This window comes from Condylura cristata, unplaced genomic scaffold, assembly GCF_000260355.1.
Source record: "Condylura cristata isolate star-nosed mole 26May11 unplaced genomic scaffold, ConCri1.0 scaffold00015, whole genome shotgun sequence".
In the NCBI taxonomy this organism is placed as follows: Eukaryota; Metazoa; Chordata; class Mammalia; order Eulipotyphla; family Talpidae; genus Condylura; species Condylura cristata.
Genome location: NW_004567116.1, coordinates 33734600 through 33751511, shown reverse-complemented (window position 1 = coordinate 33751511; position 16912 = coordinate 33734600). Strand labels below are relative to the sequence as shown.

General features: G+C 43.4%; 1 protein-coding gene across 2 annotated transcripts in view; it reads right to left on the bottom strand.

The window, feature by feature from the left end:
- The window catches only part of ST5 (suppression of tumorigenicity 5), a 100988-nt gene extending 87915 nt beyond the window's left edge, over positions 1–13073 (bottom strand). For both annotated transcript variants that reach the window (XM_004683069.2, XM_012725530.1), the window contains exon 1: positions 12896–13073. The gene's annotated coding sequence lies outside the window, so the exon portion shown is untranslated. The remainder of the gene's footprint in view (positions 1–12895) is intronic.
- Positions 13074–16912: the final 3839 nt, after the last annotated feature.

Below are 16912 nucleotides of genomic sequence, written 5' to 3'. Positions count from 1 at the left end.
TCCTTTTCTTTCTGGCTTATTTCACTAAGCATGATCTTTTCCAGCTCCATCCATGTTGCTGCAAAAGGCATGTGTTTCTTTTTTTTTTTTTTTTTTGGTTGTTGAGTAATATTCCATTGTGTTTCTGTATCACATATTTTTTTTGTCCATACTGTTACTTTATTTTTTTTATAAATATAATCGTTTATTTTTACATCATTTTGTACATTTTTTTAATCTCAATTTTAATCCTCATGGGTTTCACATATTTTTAATCTAGTCATCTACTTTTGGGCATTTGGGTTGTTTCCATGTCTTTCCAATTGTAAATAAAACATCAATCAGCACAGTATTTTTAAGGTTTTATCTACATGGTAGCAGGTCTAGAAACTTCATTCCTTTTTACAGCTGAATAATATTCCTTTATATGCATATACTTTTGCATATTCATTCATTTGCATCGTGTCTACCTTTCCTGCTACTCTGAAAAATGCTATCAATACTGGCAGGCAAGGTCAGTTCTTATTATCAGTTCTTTGGAGTTTATATCTTGGAGTGGAATCCTGGGCCATATGGCAAGTTTTAACTTTATGAGAAGCCAACAAACTGCTTTCTGTACAGCTGCAACACCTACATAACCACCAGTAATGTATGAGGGTTCTGGCATCTCCATATCCTCATCAACACTTTTCCCCATGTTTCCAAATAGAGTGACAAATAATACAAAAATTAATGTATCTACACACTTAGGGAAAAGACCACTGTTCCCCAATGATTACATTTCTGGGACATGGGTTAGTTTACAGAGGCTCATATTCTAACATATGTTTTCTTTATTTTGTAACTCATTGTGGAATAAATGGATTGCTTTTGCTAGTATAAAAGTAGTATTAAAAGTTAGCCCAAGACAATTTTATCCATGCTTTCTAACCTGAAATTGTAACACATCACAGCTCTCACGTTATGTATACAACAAGCCCTGAACCAGCAGAAGTGAAAAGATGTGAATCCCAGTCCTAGTTCTGCCACCTCTTGGGCTCAGTTTTTTCACTTCTAAACTGAGGCATCTAAGTCTAGACCAGAGTTCCCAGCCAGCTGGCCAAGATGGGGTTACAGTTGAGTAGGCATGGCATCCATCAATCTCTGAAGCAGCACTGAGGCTAAGGTACCCCGAGTTGGTTGTCTAGGGCTACTGGCAGCCTCCTACTCTTAGTCCAGTATAATTTAGAAATTATTATTGTTTTCTGTGTGTACAGGGCAGAGCTAGGTCAGGTAATCCTTAATAGCCCTTCCCATAATTCCCATAATCCTCATTTGTGCTGAACAAATGAGGGAAGCAGAGAAAAGGAAAGCCTTTGGAAAAATCTGAGTCACTGACCAATTGGGAGAAATGAAGAACTTCCCTGAAGTACAGAACACAGGGAATGGTTGGAGCCTTGCTGCTCCAGGAGAAGCACCCCAAAGTAACCTGCCCAGAATACTTGACCTCTGTGGGAAGAGGTGTTGAGGCCTGGCTAAGTGAAATACTCTTCAGGTGTTCTCAGCCTATCAACTGCCAACTGTGGACTTTGCCCTTGAAATTCAACTCCCAGGCTAAGGAGATAATCTCCCAGGCATGTAAACCTGACTAATCAACAGCATTCAAAGCCAAACCTGCCCAGAGTCCCTGAAAGTCTTGCCAGCCAGGAGGATGTGCTCTAAGTGGGAGCTTATCTTGGCATAAATGTCAGCTATTCTAATGGGAGTCAAGAAGCCAGGATGGGTATTTTCCAAAAATCAAACACCCGTTTAGAAACAAACCCACAGCTGAAAACTTGTCCAGAAGAGATATGCAGACTATGCCAAGGGTCACTGTGTCTGAGGGCAGTGGCCTTCATCAGGGTTTGTTGATGTCATAAAGTGAGTTACAAGTTTCTGAAATATATTTATAAACATGAAGTCCTAGGGCAGTGAAAGAAGGTATATGCCAATTTATATCTGACCCTCACACTCTTACTTCTATCTCAACTGTTAAAAGCCTTTTAGGCAGTGGCTTCCAACACCAGAGGCACCAGCAGCAACACTTAAGAACATGTTAAAAATGTACATTCTCAGGTCCCATTTCAGATAAACTGATTTGGAAACAATAAGTTTGGTGCACAATCAGCCACTGCTCTAATGCTCCAGAGAGCTGTGATCTGGCTTTCAGATCCTCCCATACTGCCCTTCCATTCTGCTCTCAATGAATTTTGAGAGTACCACCATCACAACAACAAGGTTCCTTCCACTCCTGTTTTATCTTCCACATGGTCTCACCAGCTTTTTCTTCTAATAAACAAATCCATTTGTATTCCTTTTCTTCATTCAGAGCGTGGATCCAGGGGGCTCAAGCCCTTCAAGATCGGACCTCTATCTTTCAGTCCATCCCTTAATTTATCAATGTGCCCATGCTCCCAGGTAGGTGACCAGCTAATATTGGCCCAGTCACTCCACACTAAAGATACAACACGCCCTAAAGAATTCTCTTACTAAAGAAATTCCACGGTGTGTCAGGAATCTAAGCTAAGTCTGAAATCCAATCTCACCCTACTCTGCCCTTCATAAACCATTCCATCTAAGTCCACTGACAAGGCTGACCAGAGATCTCCTGAGCCCTGAGGAATAAGTTTATAAACAAACTGCACATTTCTATTTCAGAGTCCTAACCCTTGATTTTAGAATCCAAGCAGGCTCAGTCCCTAGAAAAAGAAATAGCTACCAGTAGAAATCAGTCAGTATTCAATTTCCAGCAAGTCAAAGTTGTGGCTTGATCATCTCCCACAAACTTAGAGACTCTAAAAGACACCTGTAAATGAGGAAATAAGTGCATTTACAGGTGCTAGCTACTGACAAATTAAATTTTCCAAAAGTAAATTCCACCTTCTTACTGCAAAACAGAAGTAATCATATTTTTACATGCCTACTTTTTGCAGCTATTCATGAGAAAGACCATCACTCTTCCAACAGGGATAACAAGAGGTGATTGAGGTTATCTGTTCCCAAATCTTGCCCACACAGTCCCCAGAGTTAGAGGACTGACATTTTCAATATGTAATCAGGTACTCCTTTCAGAGAAATCTAAAAAAATCATTTAACTCCACAGATATCCAAAATCTACCTTCGCTTCCATGGATATAAAGGAAAACATAGCAGTAAATTACACAATAACTGGGGAGAGGGGAAGTGCTCATTAAGTGAGTTAGTTAAATAAGAGGAACTGTACAGAGTAGAACTATAGAAAAGGCACATATATTCTGATGGCAAAGGGGTGAATTGGTAGTGGGAAGTCCACGGAGATTACCACTGAGATGAAAAAATGTACAAAATGAAGAAAGATGAAAATATATATGTATATATAATATAAAAAAGAAAAGGCACATTGTTTTGGGATCATACAGTTAGTATGATACAGCAAGTTAGTCACTCCTGAGTTCCTTGTCTGTAGATACCAGAATATCAACAAGTTCATTCACAGACAATCTAACTGACCAAATAGCAATAGAATATAGGCTCTTAGGAAGAGAATGGATCAATAAATTAATAAGAGAAAGCCCTAAGGAGAAATGAACTCGTGTGGAACACAAACAGATAAAGTCATCTTGATTCGTCCACTGAGAAAATGAACCGCTCTCAGGGGCCAAGAGGATGCACAAGTGTCATTTTCACTGTTTTTGACCTTCTCCACCCCCAGTTTTTCTTACTGTGGTAAAACACGTAACTCCGTGTTCTCTCCTTGAGTTTCTACAGAGGTCCAAATCTCAACTTCTTCAAGCAAACCCTGCAGCTATCTGACCTTGGGTGTTTTTCAGGTGAAAAGAAATCTAGATAGTATTGTATTTGAAACCTACCAGGATTTACCAAGCAAATGTGTGTTCTGAGGTTAAGAAAAAAAAAAAAAAAAAAAAAAGCTTTTCTATTCCCACTTAGTAAGCTGTAAGTAAAGCAGAAACGTTCCAGTTGTTTTCTTTTTAACTTGATCCCTACCACTTCCCTTTGGCCACTTACTCAGAAGCTCAAAAAACCCACCGCCCTCCTTAGCTCCAGTATCTTCACAGCTGGTTCTCCCAGCACAGCTGAGCAGTAACTCAATCCTGAGCAGCAATGTTGACTCAAACCCAGAGAGACAGGGCCTGGCAGGCAACACTGCCCTTACCAGTGCATGAACAGCAACTTATGTGGCAAACTTTCCTTTTATGTCTGAACCCAAAGGGGTTAGAGGGAGGCAGAAAAAATAAGGAATTTCAGTGCTCACCTACCTTCCTTTCTAGATCCCAAAGTCCCCATTCTCCTACCACAACAGAGGAGTTAATCTGATCACAGACTGTAAGCCAAGGTCACTGCCATTACCAAGTTCATCTCAGCTGTTTCAGGTATTTCCTCTCAAACTCAAGTACCACGCTCTTTACAGTTGCAGGGGTCAGTCGACGTTAACTTCCTTTCCTAATTGCATCCCTTTTGCCAAGTGACAAAGTGTGCACATAATTGGGTCTGATCTTCTTGTCCTCAGATCTTTACAATCAAGTACAAAGCTACACCTTGTGGTATTCACCTCTTTTGATCAGTCCTTAAGGGTACATGATAGATCAAAACTGCTAATAACTTGAATAGGGTATAGAATTCTTGTATAACTTTGTGGAAGTAAGAGAACTTACTTGCTTTGGGGGCAGAGTTTTGGTAGCTGTAACAACACCAAGGCTGAACTTTTCTCCTGATTGTACAGGGAGATACTGTAACATCTGGGCTCCTGCCTCTGTGAGCCTACAGAAGTAAAACTTCTGCTTGACCCTAATCTGCGGAGGCTGGTCTTCTAAAGCAGAAAAACCCTCAAATTATAAACAGCATCACTCAAAAGGGAAAAGTTGTGAAGCACCTACTCCCAAGAACGCCCCATCTTGTCCTAGGCTGCCTGGGTTCAGCAGGCCCATAAATTGGCACTGTTGATATGACCTTTGCAGGCTATGTTTCAACAAGAGATAACAACAAAGCTGAGAGCTTTGGTAGCACTCAGAGGAGATTTGAGGGACTTAAAACATGCTGCTAAGTTTGGCAGCAAAAGTTCCTGTTTCTTGCATTTGGAAAAGGAAATCTTTTCATAATTACACTAGTAGATAAAACTGCTCATGCTAGGAACACATTAGAAACTCCTCATCCAACCCACCAGTCCTCTTCCAGGGGTCCTAGTGATCATTGCTGGGCAAGTCTCACCTGGAGCTGGGGTGTCCACTTGTCTCTTGGGAAAAGAAAGTGCCAGAAGCTTTGGGATGCTGCTTACTATCTTAGCCACAAGCATTCATTCACCCAGAGCTATTATCCACTCTTCACACTTAGCTCTCACTGTCTCTAAGCAGATGCTTTCCCTCAGCTTTCCCTTGGGACTCCCACTTCCCATTTTGTTCTTTCACACAGGGTTCTGCATGCCCCTACCCCAGTCCCATACAACATCATGTTATTCATCAGAGAGGATCCCTTCGAGCTATATGCCCCTGTTTTTCAACCAGCGTCCCTTCTGACTTATGTGTTTCTTAACAAAAGCAAGGTATAAAAGCTACTGATCAGGATACATCTTGCAGCCCTGCCGATACCAGAGAGCTGCCCAAGACAGAGAAAAGGGACATGGCCTCACATTTCTCAGCAGAACAAACTTTACACTAGTCACCAGGAAATACCACTGTTTGGTTTACGGGGAATAAGAAATACAATAATGCTTGCTCACGTCTCATTCAGCGCTAGATATGAAGTACTGCCTTGTATAAGTACTTGGCATGTAGGCCTCATCACAACCCTCAAGAAATGGTGCCATTCCCACCTCCTCTTTACAGAAGAGAACCTGAGGCACAGCCAGGCTAAGTACCTTATCCAAGCTTACAGAGCTGGCAAGCGGCAGAGTCAGTCTGTCTTCAAGCTCTGAATATTATATCCTTGATTAGCTGGCTCTCCCCCTCTGCACAGGTTTGTCTTTGGGTATAACTGGCTCACTTTTAAACTCTAAGGAGAGAGCCCTTCCTGGTCATCCAACTGGTTAAAGCACAGTGCTATGAAGCTCTCTGCAGCAACTGCAGCACAAGTTCAATCCCCAGCCTGGGAGCTGACCCATGTGGCGGGGCAGACCTCTCCTGGCCCACCCACTGCTCCCCTCAGCAATGTACTTCAATAGAGCTGCCTGTTCTGACGCCCAGTCTGTCTCTGGTGAATTCTCTCACCCCTCCCACCTCTGCCCTCTACCCCAGTTGTTATATGCATAATAAATAAATCTTTTTAAAATAATAAACAATTAAACTCTAAGGAGAGATGGTCAGTCAAAAAATACTAGTATTTTTTGATGGTAGTATTTCTTCAGACAGCTAGTAGAAGTCCATACAGCAGAACAAACAAGTAGCCAAGCATCTGTTGACCAAAGCTTTCTTGTCAACCTGGTAAACATTCAAGTTTACAGAGAAAAGGTGCCTCTTTGTAAGTTGTTGTAACCAAGCCCTTTGCACCTGAAAACAAGGTTTGTCCTATGTAAACAAAGTTGAAATACTTCCTAGAATTCAGCTGATGGGGTTAAGAAAAAGTTACTCAAATAATTTTTTAGCATATATGTGTGGGCCATTTTGGGAATTTAATCACACAGACATACGCTCACATGAAGTATAAAACATTACACTTTATTTCACAGAACTTCAGGCACTCTGTTTGGAAATACAAGACATACACAACTGAACAGTCAAGTCAAATTGTTGATAAAAGCAATTAATCCCAACCACACACTTTCTAGAAGAGGAATGGAAGCCTTTAGAAGTCAAGTCATTTCCCCAAGGTCACCCAGCAAGTCACAGAACTAAAGCACCATGTGCTGACTACTTGACCAGAGCACTCTGCATACTGTATGTGCACAGGGAAATTCAAAGGATAGAGAGTTCACAAGGAACAAGAGCAGCTAACATTCATTGACAGTGTATTTGTGCCAGGAACTAAGGTCAGTGTTTTATATAAATTAATTCATTTAACCCTAACAACAAGTCTCTGAGATAGGACACATTATTCCTGACTTACAGATGAAAACACTCACTTGAGGTCCACAGATAATAAGAGGAAGAGCCAGGCTAGGAATCTCCAGAGGGGGATGCAAAGCCTGTGCACTAGGCTGGGTCCCGAAAGATACTCCATAGTGAGTGTTCCTGGGGAAGGGTGAAGAACTGGGGTGGCCTGTGTCCAGCCTGTGAAGCACCTCCAATGCAGGCTAGGAGGACCTCAGGGAACCTACCTGGGAGGACCTGCAGGAAAGAGGAAAGAGGCAGTGGTACCCTCCCCTGACCGTGTAGGGCAAGCATCCTACAGGAGAAAGCTCAGCCTGTGAAGCTGGGCTGAGAAGGATCACCTCAGAGACTCTCCTGGGGTCTTGAAAGACTCATGAATAAAATGCAAAGTATAAACAACTTGTCAAACAAGAATCTGGCTTGACTTTGTGAACCTGATTAAGAGATGGCAACCTTACTCTCTTCTAAATGCTGCTCTCAGTTGATATTAATAACAAATAGTACTGAGCATTTATTATGTGTCATGTACTGGACTGAGAGCTCTGCCTGTATCATTTCATTTAAACCCCATCACAACTCTAACAATGAAATAATATCATTATATCCATTTTACAGAGCCCTCACAGAAAACTCAGGCACAGGGAGATTAAGTAATTTGTCTAAAATTCTATAGCTAGTAAAAGAGCAATGTCAGCTTCAAAAGCTAGCCTATGGCCCCCCTGAGGTCTACCACCTTATCACTGCATTACATGGAATATAAGATACTCATTTAAGTACAAATGGCCATAGCCGTTTTAAGACAATACCACACACTCCTTAAACAAACACATTACAGGTCAACTAATTTCAAAGCAGTCGCCAGAACTCCAGAAGGGCCTTGTTCCAAGATAGAAATGAGCGGACCAAAATCCAATTCCATGAACAAGGTTAAAGAGTTCTCAAACCTAGTTGACTTTTTAATTTTCTTGCCAATGTTCCTGTTTCCCTTCTCCTACCCCTCCCTCTGCCCTCACACACACCCATTCCTTTGACATTGTCAAGGAAGCTTTGACACAGGCCTAGATCCCTCACCCTCCTCATATTTCCAGTCCCTTGGTTGGCTCTCTTCCATCATCCAAATAGTGCTTCAAATCAGAGTCCAAGAGTTAGCCCCTCCTTCTTTAATGTAGCTTAAAGCCTGGGATGGTCATTAACCTTATGACCAAAAACTAAAACTTCAACAGGTCTTTGTTTTTTCTCTCTTAATCACACAGACATAGGCTCACATGAGTAGGAAATAACTAGTACACAACATCTAATACAACATATAGGATAAGTCCCACTTGATACCTTAGATCCTCCCACCTCTTAGCCCAGTTCCCCTGTACTCACTGACTAAATGGGTGATTATAAAAACGTGCAAACCTGGGGGATGTCAAAACCAAAGGGCACATGGGCACCAGAGAGGCCTCCAAGCCCAAGAGCAAATGAACAGGGGTGTCAGCCCCAGTGCCACAATCCCTACCCTCCCGGTAAATTGTAAAGACCTTAGAGGACAGCCTAGGTATCCCCTGAGGACTACTTTTACCCCTGTCCCACAAGCCTAGGGCTTGTCTCCGGTTTCCTTCTAGTAGGATCTGCTGCTGTAGAGCGATTTCCCACAGACCTCATTTCCCCAAGTTCAAATAGTACACTCTCTGCTGCTTCCTATTAGTCAATCTCCAGCTCACATCAAACCCCTTCAGTGACAAGTCACAAGAAGAGTCAGGATCTTTCAGAAACTGCGGTAATTTCATGACAAACACTTACAAGCAGGTCAGCTTGGGTTAATAGGACTTCATACCCTAATTGCCTGTAATTCATTTATCAGGGCTGTGCAATCTAACATTCAGGCAGATGATATGTCTGTTTCCCATCCATGAACTCTTTAGTTCGTAGATGAGAAGAGTGCTGTGATAATTTCTCAAAAATAGTATATCAAAAAATAATAATAATAGAAGGGATCTTAGGAGAAGTCCTACAATAAGGTAGTTTAAACTTATTTAACATCCTCTTCTCCCTCAACACACTCACAAATACACACACAGAGCCTGTGGCTATTAACAGAGACCCTAAGCTTTATTTCCCCAATGCAGCTTTACATGGCATGTTCCCCTAAAACAGATGCACCCAGCATTTCACCCACCCCACCTACTAAGACAGATGCTCACAGTGCCTCCTCCCCAGCATAAAATAATGCACAGTCTCCCTCCTCACCCCTAGAAGGCAGCAATCCCCAGTGCAAGTTTTCCCACAGGCTTTATAGATAAATCTCTGCAGACTATGCCAGATGGTCATTTTTTTTTCTTTCATGCCCTTCTGGGACCCTACTCTACTTTCCATGATTCTCTGACTCAAAGAACTCAGTTATCTTTCAGAAGATTTCCTTTTCCCCTCCCCTAGTCTGCCCTAAACATCCTCTCCTCCCAAGTCAATACAGAAGAACAGAGGACAGGCCAAGGTCCGGCAGGACTGCTTCCTAGCCTCCTCCAGGCTCCAGCACGCTTTCCCTGGGACTGGCTGCCCCACCAAAATCTTGGTGTCCATGTGACATCAGGTGTCTACAGGGCAGTGATAGGTGACAGCTAAGAGAAACAATACCAGCAGGGAGTTGCTTTGAAAGGTTCAGGATTCAGATTCCCACCACCTCCACCACCACCACAACCCCGCATCACTATGCCCACCTCAGATGCCTGGCAGACCTCTAAAGTAAGAACTACTCCAGAATAGTTCTTAGAATCAGGTAAGGTGGGAAATGGAGTGAAGCCTCTCTGTTCCAGGTCAGCTATGTGGCTATGATATTCAGAATCTGGGTGTCCTGCAAACTCTACACCCAAACCTTTCATTCCAAGGATAGGAGGAGCATAATCAGCAGAACTGAGGATGCTCTCGGTCTGTCCTCCAACTTATTTCAAAATTTCTACACTTCCTTGGGTAAGGGATTATTCTCCTTTTAGAGAGAAGCAGCCCAGGAAAAGAGTATGCAGGAAGGGGAGTAAAGGGAAGGGGAGAGAGGGAGTGAGAACAGTAATGTTACTTTTTAATCCTTAAGGAACAGAGGGATCCAATTTGTGACTCAATTCTGGGAAGCTGGACTAATAGGAATGAAGAAGAGCTGCAGAAGAAGAGCTGCAGCCCCAATCTAAACTGTGATAATTTCTCAGTTCTCAGAGGTTTGAGGTGATTCCTCTGGAAAGGGGCTCTATTGTTGGGGGAAAAAAAAAATCTGCCTTTCTGCTCTTTCTTAAGGGCGCTTCCCAGACCCCAGGCTATGGCTGACAGGACTTTCCCCACCCTACAACAACAGCTAAAGATGCGAGTGGGGGGCCCAGCCCTTCTATGTGTTTTCACCTAGCCTGCATGAGCCCTGCAGCTCACCTAAGGACAAAGCTGGAATGTCCCACCCAGAGTCACCCTATCCCCCCACCCCCATTCTGGTCCCTGGCACAGTCATCACTGTTATATCTCTCTCTACCCCTACCCCCTATATCAAGTATTTCTGCCCTTGGAATTTCCACTTCCTTATTTCCATCTAAGCTGCACTCACACAAGTGCCTGAAAGGGCTCCCAGCCCCAAGGAGTTTTTCAGAGTAGTAACTTTTTCTGCCACTTGCAAACCCAGAACAGAGAGAAAGGCCTCTGCCCACTCAAAACAGCAGACCCCAGCAGGATAAAGGAACCAGCCCCCTGGTAGTGAGTACCACCCCCCAATCCAGCTACTAAAATGTATGCCTCCCTTACTGGCAGATGCTGTGGGTCCCTGGAAAAGAAGAGGGTCTCTTGGAATCTCCATCCTCACACTGAAGCACCTCAGCTAGGTAGCCTAGGGCAAGCTTCACCTCTGAAGGATCGTGTATAAGGCTTCAAGTCTATAGTGAACAGCACTCACTAAATGCCCCAGCCCAAAGAAAGCACTACTTGTTTCCTTTAACATCTTGAAAAAAAATCTTTTAAGGGTTTTCTCATTTTTATTTATAAATACTGGAGAGGGTTTTGTAAATGGGGAAACCAGAACAGTGAAACAAAATGACTTTCCAGAAGAAAGTCAGCCATTCTTCAAGCTTCAACTTGTAACGTTTGAAACTACTATCATGAAAATTAGCTCATTTTCTCTCCCTGACAGTGCTATGAAGTTATTATCTGCATCTCACTGCTAGTAAATCTTAAGGTCATAGAGGTTAAAGGAACTTGCCCATGGCCACTAGAACCTGGGCCATGGACTCAAATCTTCTAACCCTAAATCCGTTACTTGTCCAAAAGAAAACTGCCTGCTGACCCTCTTCCACGTGTTAAGTGACAAAATGCAGGAGCTCCAACCACAGCCAGCTGAGTAGAGGAGCCCTGAGATGCTCCAACACCAAATGAACAGTGCACTGCCCCAAAGAGGCCTCCTTCTCACATCCCCCAGCTTTAATGCCGAACCACAGTGCTATCCCCCCCTCCCCAGCTCTGTACCCCCTCGTAAAACATAGGCTTCCCCCTTGCAGAGGAACCCCGAGTAAAGTAAAAAGGAGACATCACTTCAGACACGGCCCATCTATATCAAGGGCCATTGAGTTCACCCCTGTGTACCCTCAGGCCACAATACGGGTACATACATGTCCACGTTTGGGGAGCCAGAATTGGGGACATGGCCAGTGCTTTCACTGGCAAGCTGACCCGAAGTTAATCAGAAGGCCCCTCATTGTTTGCCAGAATACAAAAGACATTCTGTTCAGAAAGTTCAAGAAGAAAAACCAAAGAGCTAGGACAGCAGCTGTTCCCTCATCCCACAGAGAAACCAGAGGTATCCACAAAGTTCCTTGAAGCCCAGTGGTAACTTTAAGATGGAACATGGCCGGAAACAGAAGCAATTTCCCTCAGGGGTCCCCACCGCAGGAAGTATCCACTACATTAATCCCCTAATAAGATCACTGACAACTTAGCTACCCCATCATTTGTAAAAGTGCCTTTCTAGAAGGGTTTTCTTACCAAGGACACACTGAGCTCACCACGCACCATGGATCTGGGTGAGAAACAGTTTTATGAAAACATAGGACAAACACAGGGGTGTCCATTGTGGACACTGCATGCTCTGAGACTTAGTTAAAATATTAACCCAAAAGGCTCATCTGGCACAGCCATAGCAACTCATGTCTCCTTTTAGCAACTTTTAGTAGCTCTGAGACATTTGGAATACAAAACATCCCACTCCCACCCTATAAATCTTTTGGGCAAGCCTATGATGGCTCTTATTAATGAGGGAAGATAGTTTGCTTTTTACCAAGCTATCTGGAGATGGAGGGAGACAGCCAGACAGATATACACTGACAGACCCCAGTTCAGCTATCAGCTATCCCTATGACAGTCCTCCTGTCCCAGCAATTGCTTCAGAGGGACTTGAAACTCTCCACAGGGTCCTTGCTGAGTTAATTAGCTTTTTTTTTTTTTTAATTACAGGTCAAACATAGGAGCAGCAAGAGACAAAACACTAGAACAAACCAAGCCTCTCAAAAAGACACTGGCGTTTCCACATAAGACTGTAAACACAATGCTAGAGTGATGATAATTCATTTTTTTTCTCCATGAAAGAGTTCTTGTAAAATATTCTTAGTCTCTGCGCTAACGATAGGATGACCTCTGTACTGAAGTCTGAACACCTCAGTTCAGCAAGAGTGAGATCAGCTACATTTACAAAGTCAAGAAAATTGGCTGTTTCCCTCCTCCTTAAGCTAATAGAATCCAACTGTTGGAGCATGACATCATCCCTGAGCCCCAAACCCTGAGCAAAGAGTACAGACACTTGCCTGCCTCCCAGAAAACAGCCCAAGAAGAAGGCCAGGAAAGTAAGAAAAGTAATCCAAGCCTGAAGCTGACCATACCTGAAAGTCTTGGTGCTTTCCTGCCCACTCCATTCTCGGCAGAGTTTGGCTCACACCAGTCTGTTAGGGAGCCCAGGGCCCCAAAATCCACTCGCTTGAGCTCCGATACCTGCTGTGAGCTTCCCACAGCTTCTTCCTCTGACCTTTTGTGGCGCTCCTTCCAGCCAAATGAGCAGAGCGCTGCTAGCCGGCCAGGCCAGTTGTCATGGAGACCCAGCTCTCGCCAGCCAGCATGCGCGAGCAAAAGAGCTTGCTCCCTCCCTCCCGGCCAGTCTCCTCTCTTGTGTGTGTGTGTGTGTGTGTGTGTGTGTGTGTGTGTGTGTGTCTTTCTCTCTCTCCCTCTCTCTCAGTTCTGGGAGGCTTCCATGAAACAGCACTGTCTTTTGATCAGCTCGGGTTTTGCATGCATTCCACTCCTCCTACCTCCCTTCCAGTCAAACAAGCACTCAGGCTGCTCCTGGGAACTTGCTCCAACAGCTCAGAGAGAAGGGAGAAGACAGTGAGTGGACTTGTTTTCCTCCCCTCCAGTGTCTTATTTTTTTATAACTTGGAAGAATCCCGGCCAGGGGGGAGGGAACTAGCTGGAGCACTTGGAGGGGAAGCAAGCCCTTCCTCTGAGTCCTGAAGCAGAGGGAGGAGGACCCAGATACATCGCCTTGACTTGTTTGTGCATTTGGGATTTTCCGGGCAGCAGTGAGGCGGAAATGCATTCACTCCCAGCTCGCCTGAGCCAGCCTCTCTGCTTACCTTGCAGCAGGCCCAGGTCCTGGAGATGGCTTTAACCAGTGCAGGGACTCATGGTACTAGTGCTGGTGCCTAGGCAATCTCTCATCTTCCTGTAACAGAGAAGAAAGATACTAGGTCAGGACCAGGAAGAGTCCAGGGCATGTCCAGAGTCACAGCCCAAGCAACAAGCTCAATATAAATACAGCCTCATCTCTCTGCCCTGTCAGGCCTGTAGCTGAAGCCCAAGGCTTTTTGTGAGTGTCTATCACAGTCAGTAATAATATCAGCCCTGTTCAAGAGCTAACACAGTACCTGGACCCAGCAAGATCCCTAAGTTTAATATCCCATGGAAATTTTCTCTTTATAACATTATTTTATTTGTTTTATTTTGTTTGATCCTCATAATTGTTGGAATACACTGAACAGGTATCATTATCACCACTTTAATAATGGAAAAACTGAGGCTTGGAGAAATCAAATGTTTAGTCAACAGTTACACAGCTGGTTGGGCAGTCAAAGACTAGGAATAGAGACCAGTCAGTCCACTGAGCCCTGACCTTGTGCACTTTCCACTAAAGTACACTACCATCTGATGACAACTTTTTTGATAACTTTAGAAGTACACAGCTGGCTCCCAGGGAGAGGTGGAAATCCTTTGAGTCATGTAAGGTAGGCCTGACTACCAATTCTTTTAGTCTGAAGATTCTATGATAGCATCGATGAGAATGCTATGTGAATGTGCTGGTACACAGAATAGGGAAAGAAATCCTACCTTATAGCCATAAATTTTCCCAAAATATGCTCCTAGATCGTGGGCCATCTAACACAACAGGCCTGAAAGTTTGGAATGAGGTTATCATACTAATCTAACATATTCTTTTCATCTAAGCAAGAAGTAAAAGGACTTGCCCAAAATCATAGAATCAAAAATTAACAGATCTAGAAATAGTACCTGATCCTCAAAATGTATATACTTTTTGTCTAGTCCCCATCCTCAGAAAGAAGAGGTATAATATAAATCCATTTCTACTAATCTGTACTAAGCACCAATTATATGTTACTCATTCATCCAAAAAGTAAGAGGGTCCAGATACCAGGGCTGAGTCAAATCACTCTCAAAAGTAATCCAAAATTCAAAAAGCCCTCCAGACCAGAAAGAGAATGCAGGCCGTGCTCCCCCTAGTGGCAGGCTGCAGTTACAGTGTTCTTAGGGTCTTGTCCTCCCAGAAGGAACAGCGATCACTGGTCAGGTTAACACAACTGGAATCCCTCCTTGAGTGCTGCTATTGTATTTGAGCTCCATGACCTGGGCAGAGCCAGAGGGCTGCTGAATCCCTCTGCTGCACGTGCAAAGCTGGATTCAGATCAATCCTACTTGAAGGATAAGGATTTTTACTGCCCTAAGTGGTCTATTATCTGTTGAAAGGCCCTCATGTAATCTCATGCCAAAAACCTGGGAGACATACTTGTATCTTTCTACCTCTCTCTCTGCATCCAATCCACTTACCACTTCAGATAATTCTAACTCCAAATATATCTTTCATTTGCCCTTTGTCCTTTCTGTACCTCCATTGCCCCCAGGCTCTCACATTAATTATTGCAAAAAATCCCTAATTGCTCCAGTTCCACTCCTGTCCTCACAAATCCATTCTGTACTGAATTGTCTGAATCACCAGATCATGTCACTTCCTGCTTAACACATTTCAGTGACTTTTTTTATACCAGATCATGTCACTTCCTGCTTAACACATTTCAGTGGCTTTCCAATGCAAAATCTGAACACTTACCAGACCCTCCAAGGCCCAGCGTGTCCTTCTCCAGCCTCCATTCTGCAAGTCTCTTATACTCGCCACACTATCCATTAGCTTCCTGGACTGCTTTTTAGTTCCCCAAGTTCCAGACTTCCAGGCTGCCCCCCCTTTCCCTGAGAAATACTAATCTTTTGACTCTTACCTTACCCCTTACCTAAGACCCTCCAATCTAAACAAAGATACAAACTTCACAACAGTCACCATAATTTACAGCAAAGCATTTGTGCGATTACTTGCTGTCATTAGTCCCTCAGGAGGTCATGAGGACCAGGACTCCTGACTGTTTTGCTGATCACCATATTCCGGGCATTTATTACAGGCCCAGGTCACAGCTGGCACTCAATAAATATCTGCTAAATGAATGCATAAAAACCCATTTCTTCCTGTTCTACAGGAAGGAGAAATTTAAAACAGCTATTTCATGTCACTCATTGTATCTTTTCATAGACTTACAAACTATAATTACATCTCTTTTCCTCATGTGCCTTGCCTGTGGGCTCAACCAAAAATTCCTGTCAAGTCTTCCTGTGGTTTGTTTCCCAGAACTTTCCTCGTAAGGTCATTCTTCTGGGGACGTGCTCCAGGATTTTGCAGCCTCTCCCGCTGCCTGAGTGCCCACTCCCAGGCCCTCCACCACCTGCACCCTGGCAAAAGAGCAGGGTACAGGACTGATTCAATTCAACAGTGGAAAGATGATGTAATGTACAGATCACTGGGCTTGCAAAAGTACATTTTTATTTTTAAAAGTCAACTCACGTTTTATAATTTGGAGGTTGATGTTGCTTGGGAAGTAATGGTTTTCCATTATGAGAACAAAACTGTATTCTGTCCAAAGTGGGAATGTTGGAGACTTAAATAATACCAACAGCAGTATTACTAAGCCCAGCTCCTTCTCATGACATATATTTCCATCACAATCTGAAACCTTTCTGGCCTCATCTACTACACAGACACTCTCTCCCAAGCCACCCCAGTACAGACATAACTACAGCACCCTATTTGGTGCACTGAAAACTGCAGCATTATTCCTCTCCTTGTTCTTCCTTCTCATACTTTTACCTTATCTGAGTGTCTCTTCCTCCCTCAGCTCACAGTGTTTTCTTTATCTGAATGTATCTCCTTCTCCCACTAGTAAAATGTATTGCCTTCAATGCCTAGCTCAGTTATCACCTGCTCTGTGAAATATTTCTATATTCCTGACAGAAACTGTTGTCTACTCTGAAAAACCCGCAAAGGTCTGAAGAGGACTGGATTATGCATACTATATCTCATTCTCAGGGCTATGCAATCCTGTGTCCCCCATGGTCTCAAGCCTTGAGGCCTGCCCACATTAATATTTCATTCCAAGTGAGCAATCAGTACACATAGGCTAAATCAATCATTAAAAAGACTAAAAAACCCAAACAGCTTCACCTCCATAAGATGAAAGAATTGTAGTGGACAGACATATTGTACCAAGAATTATTTTATATATAAGCAA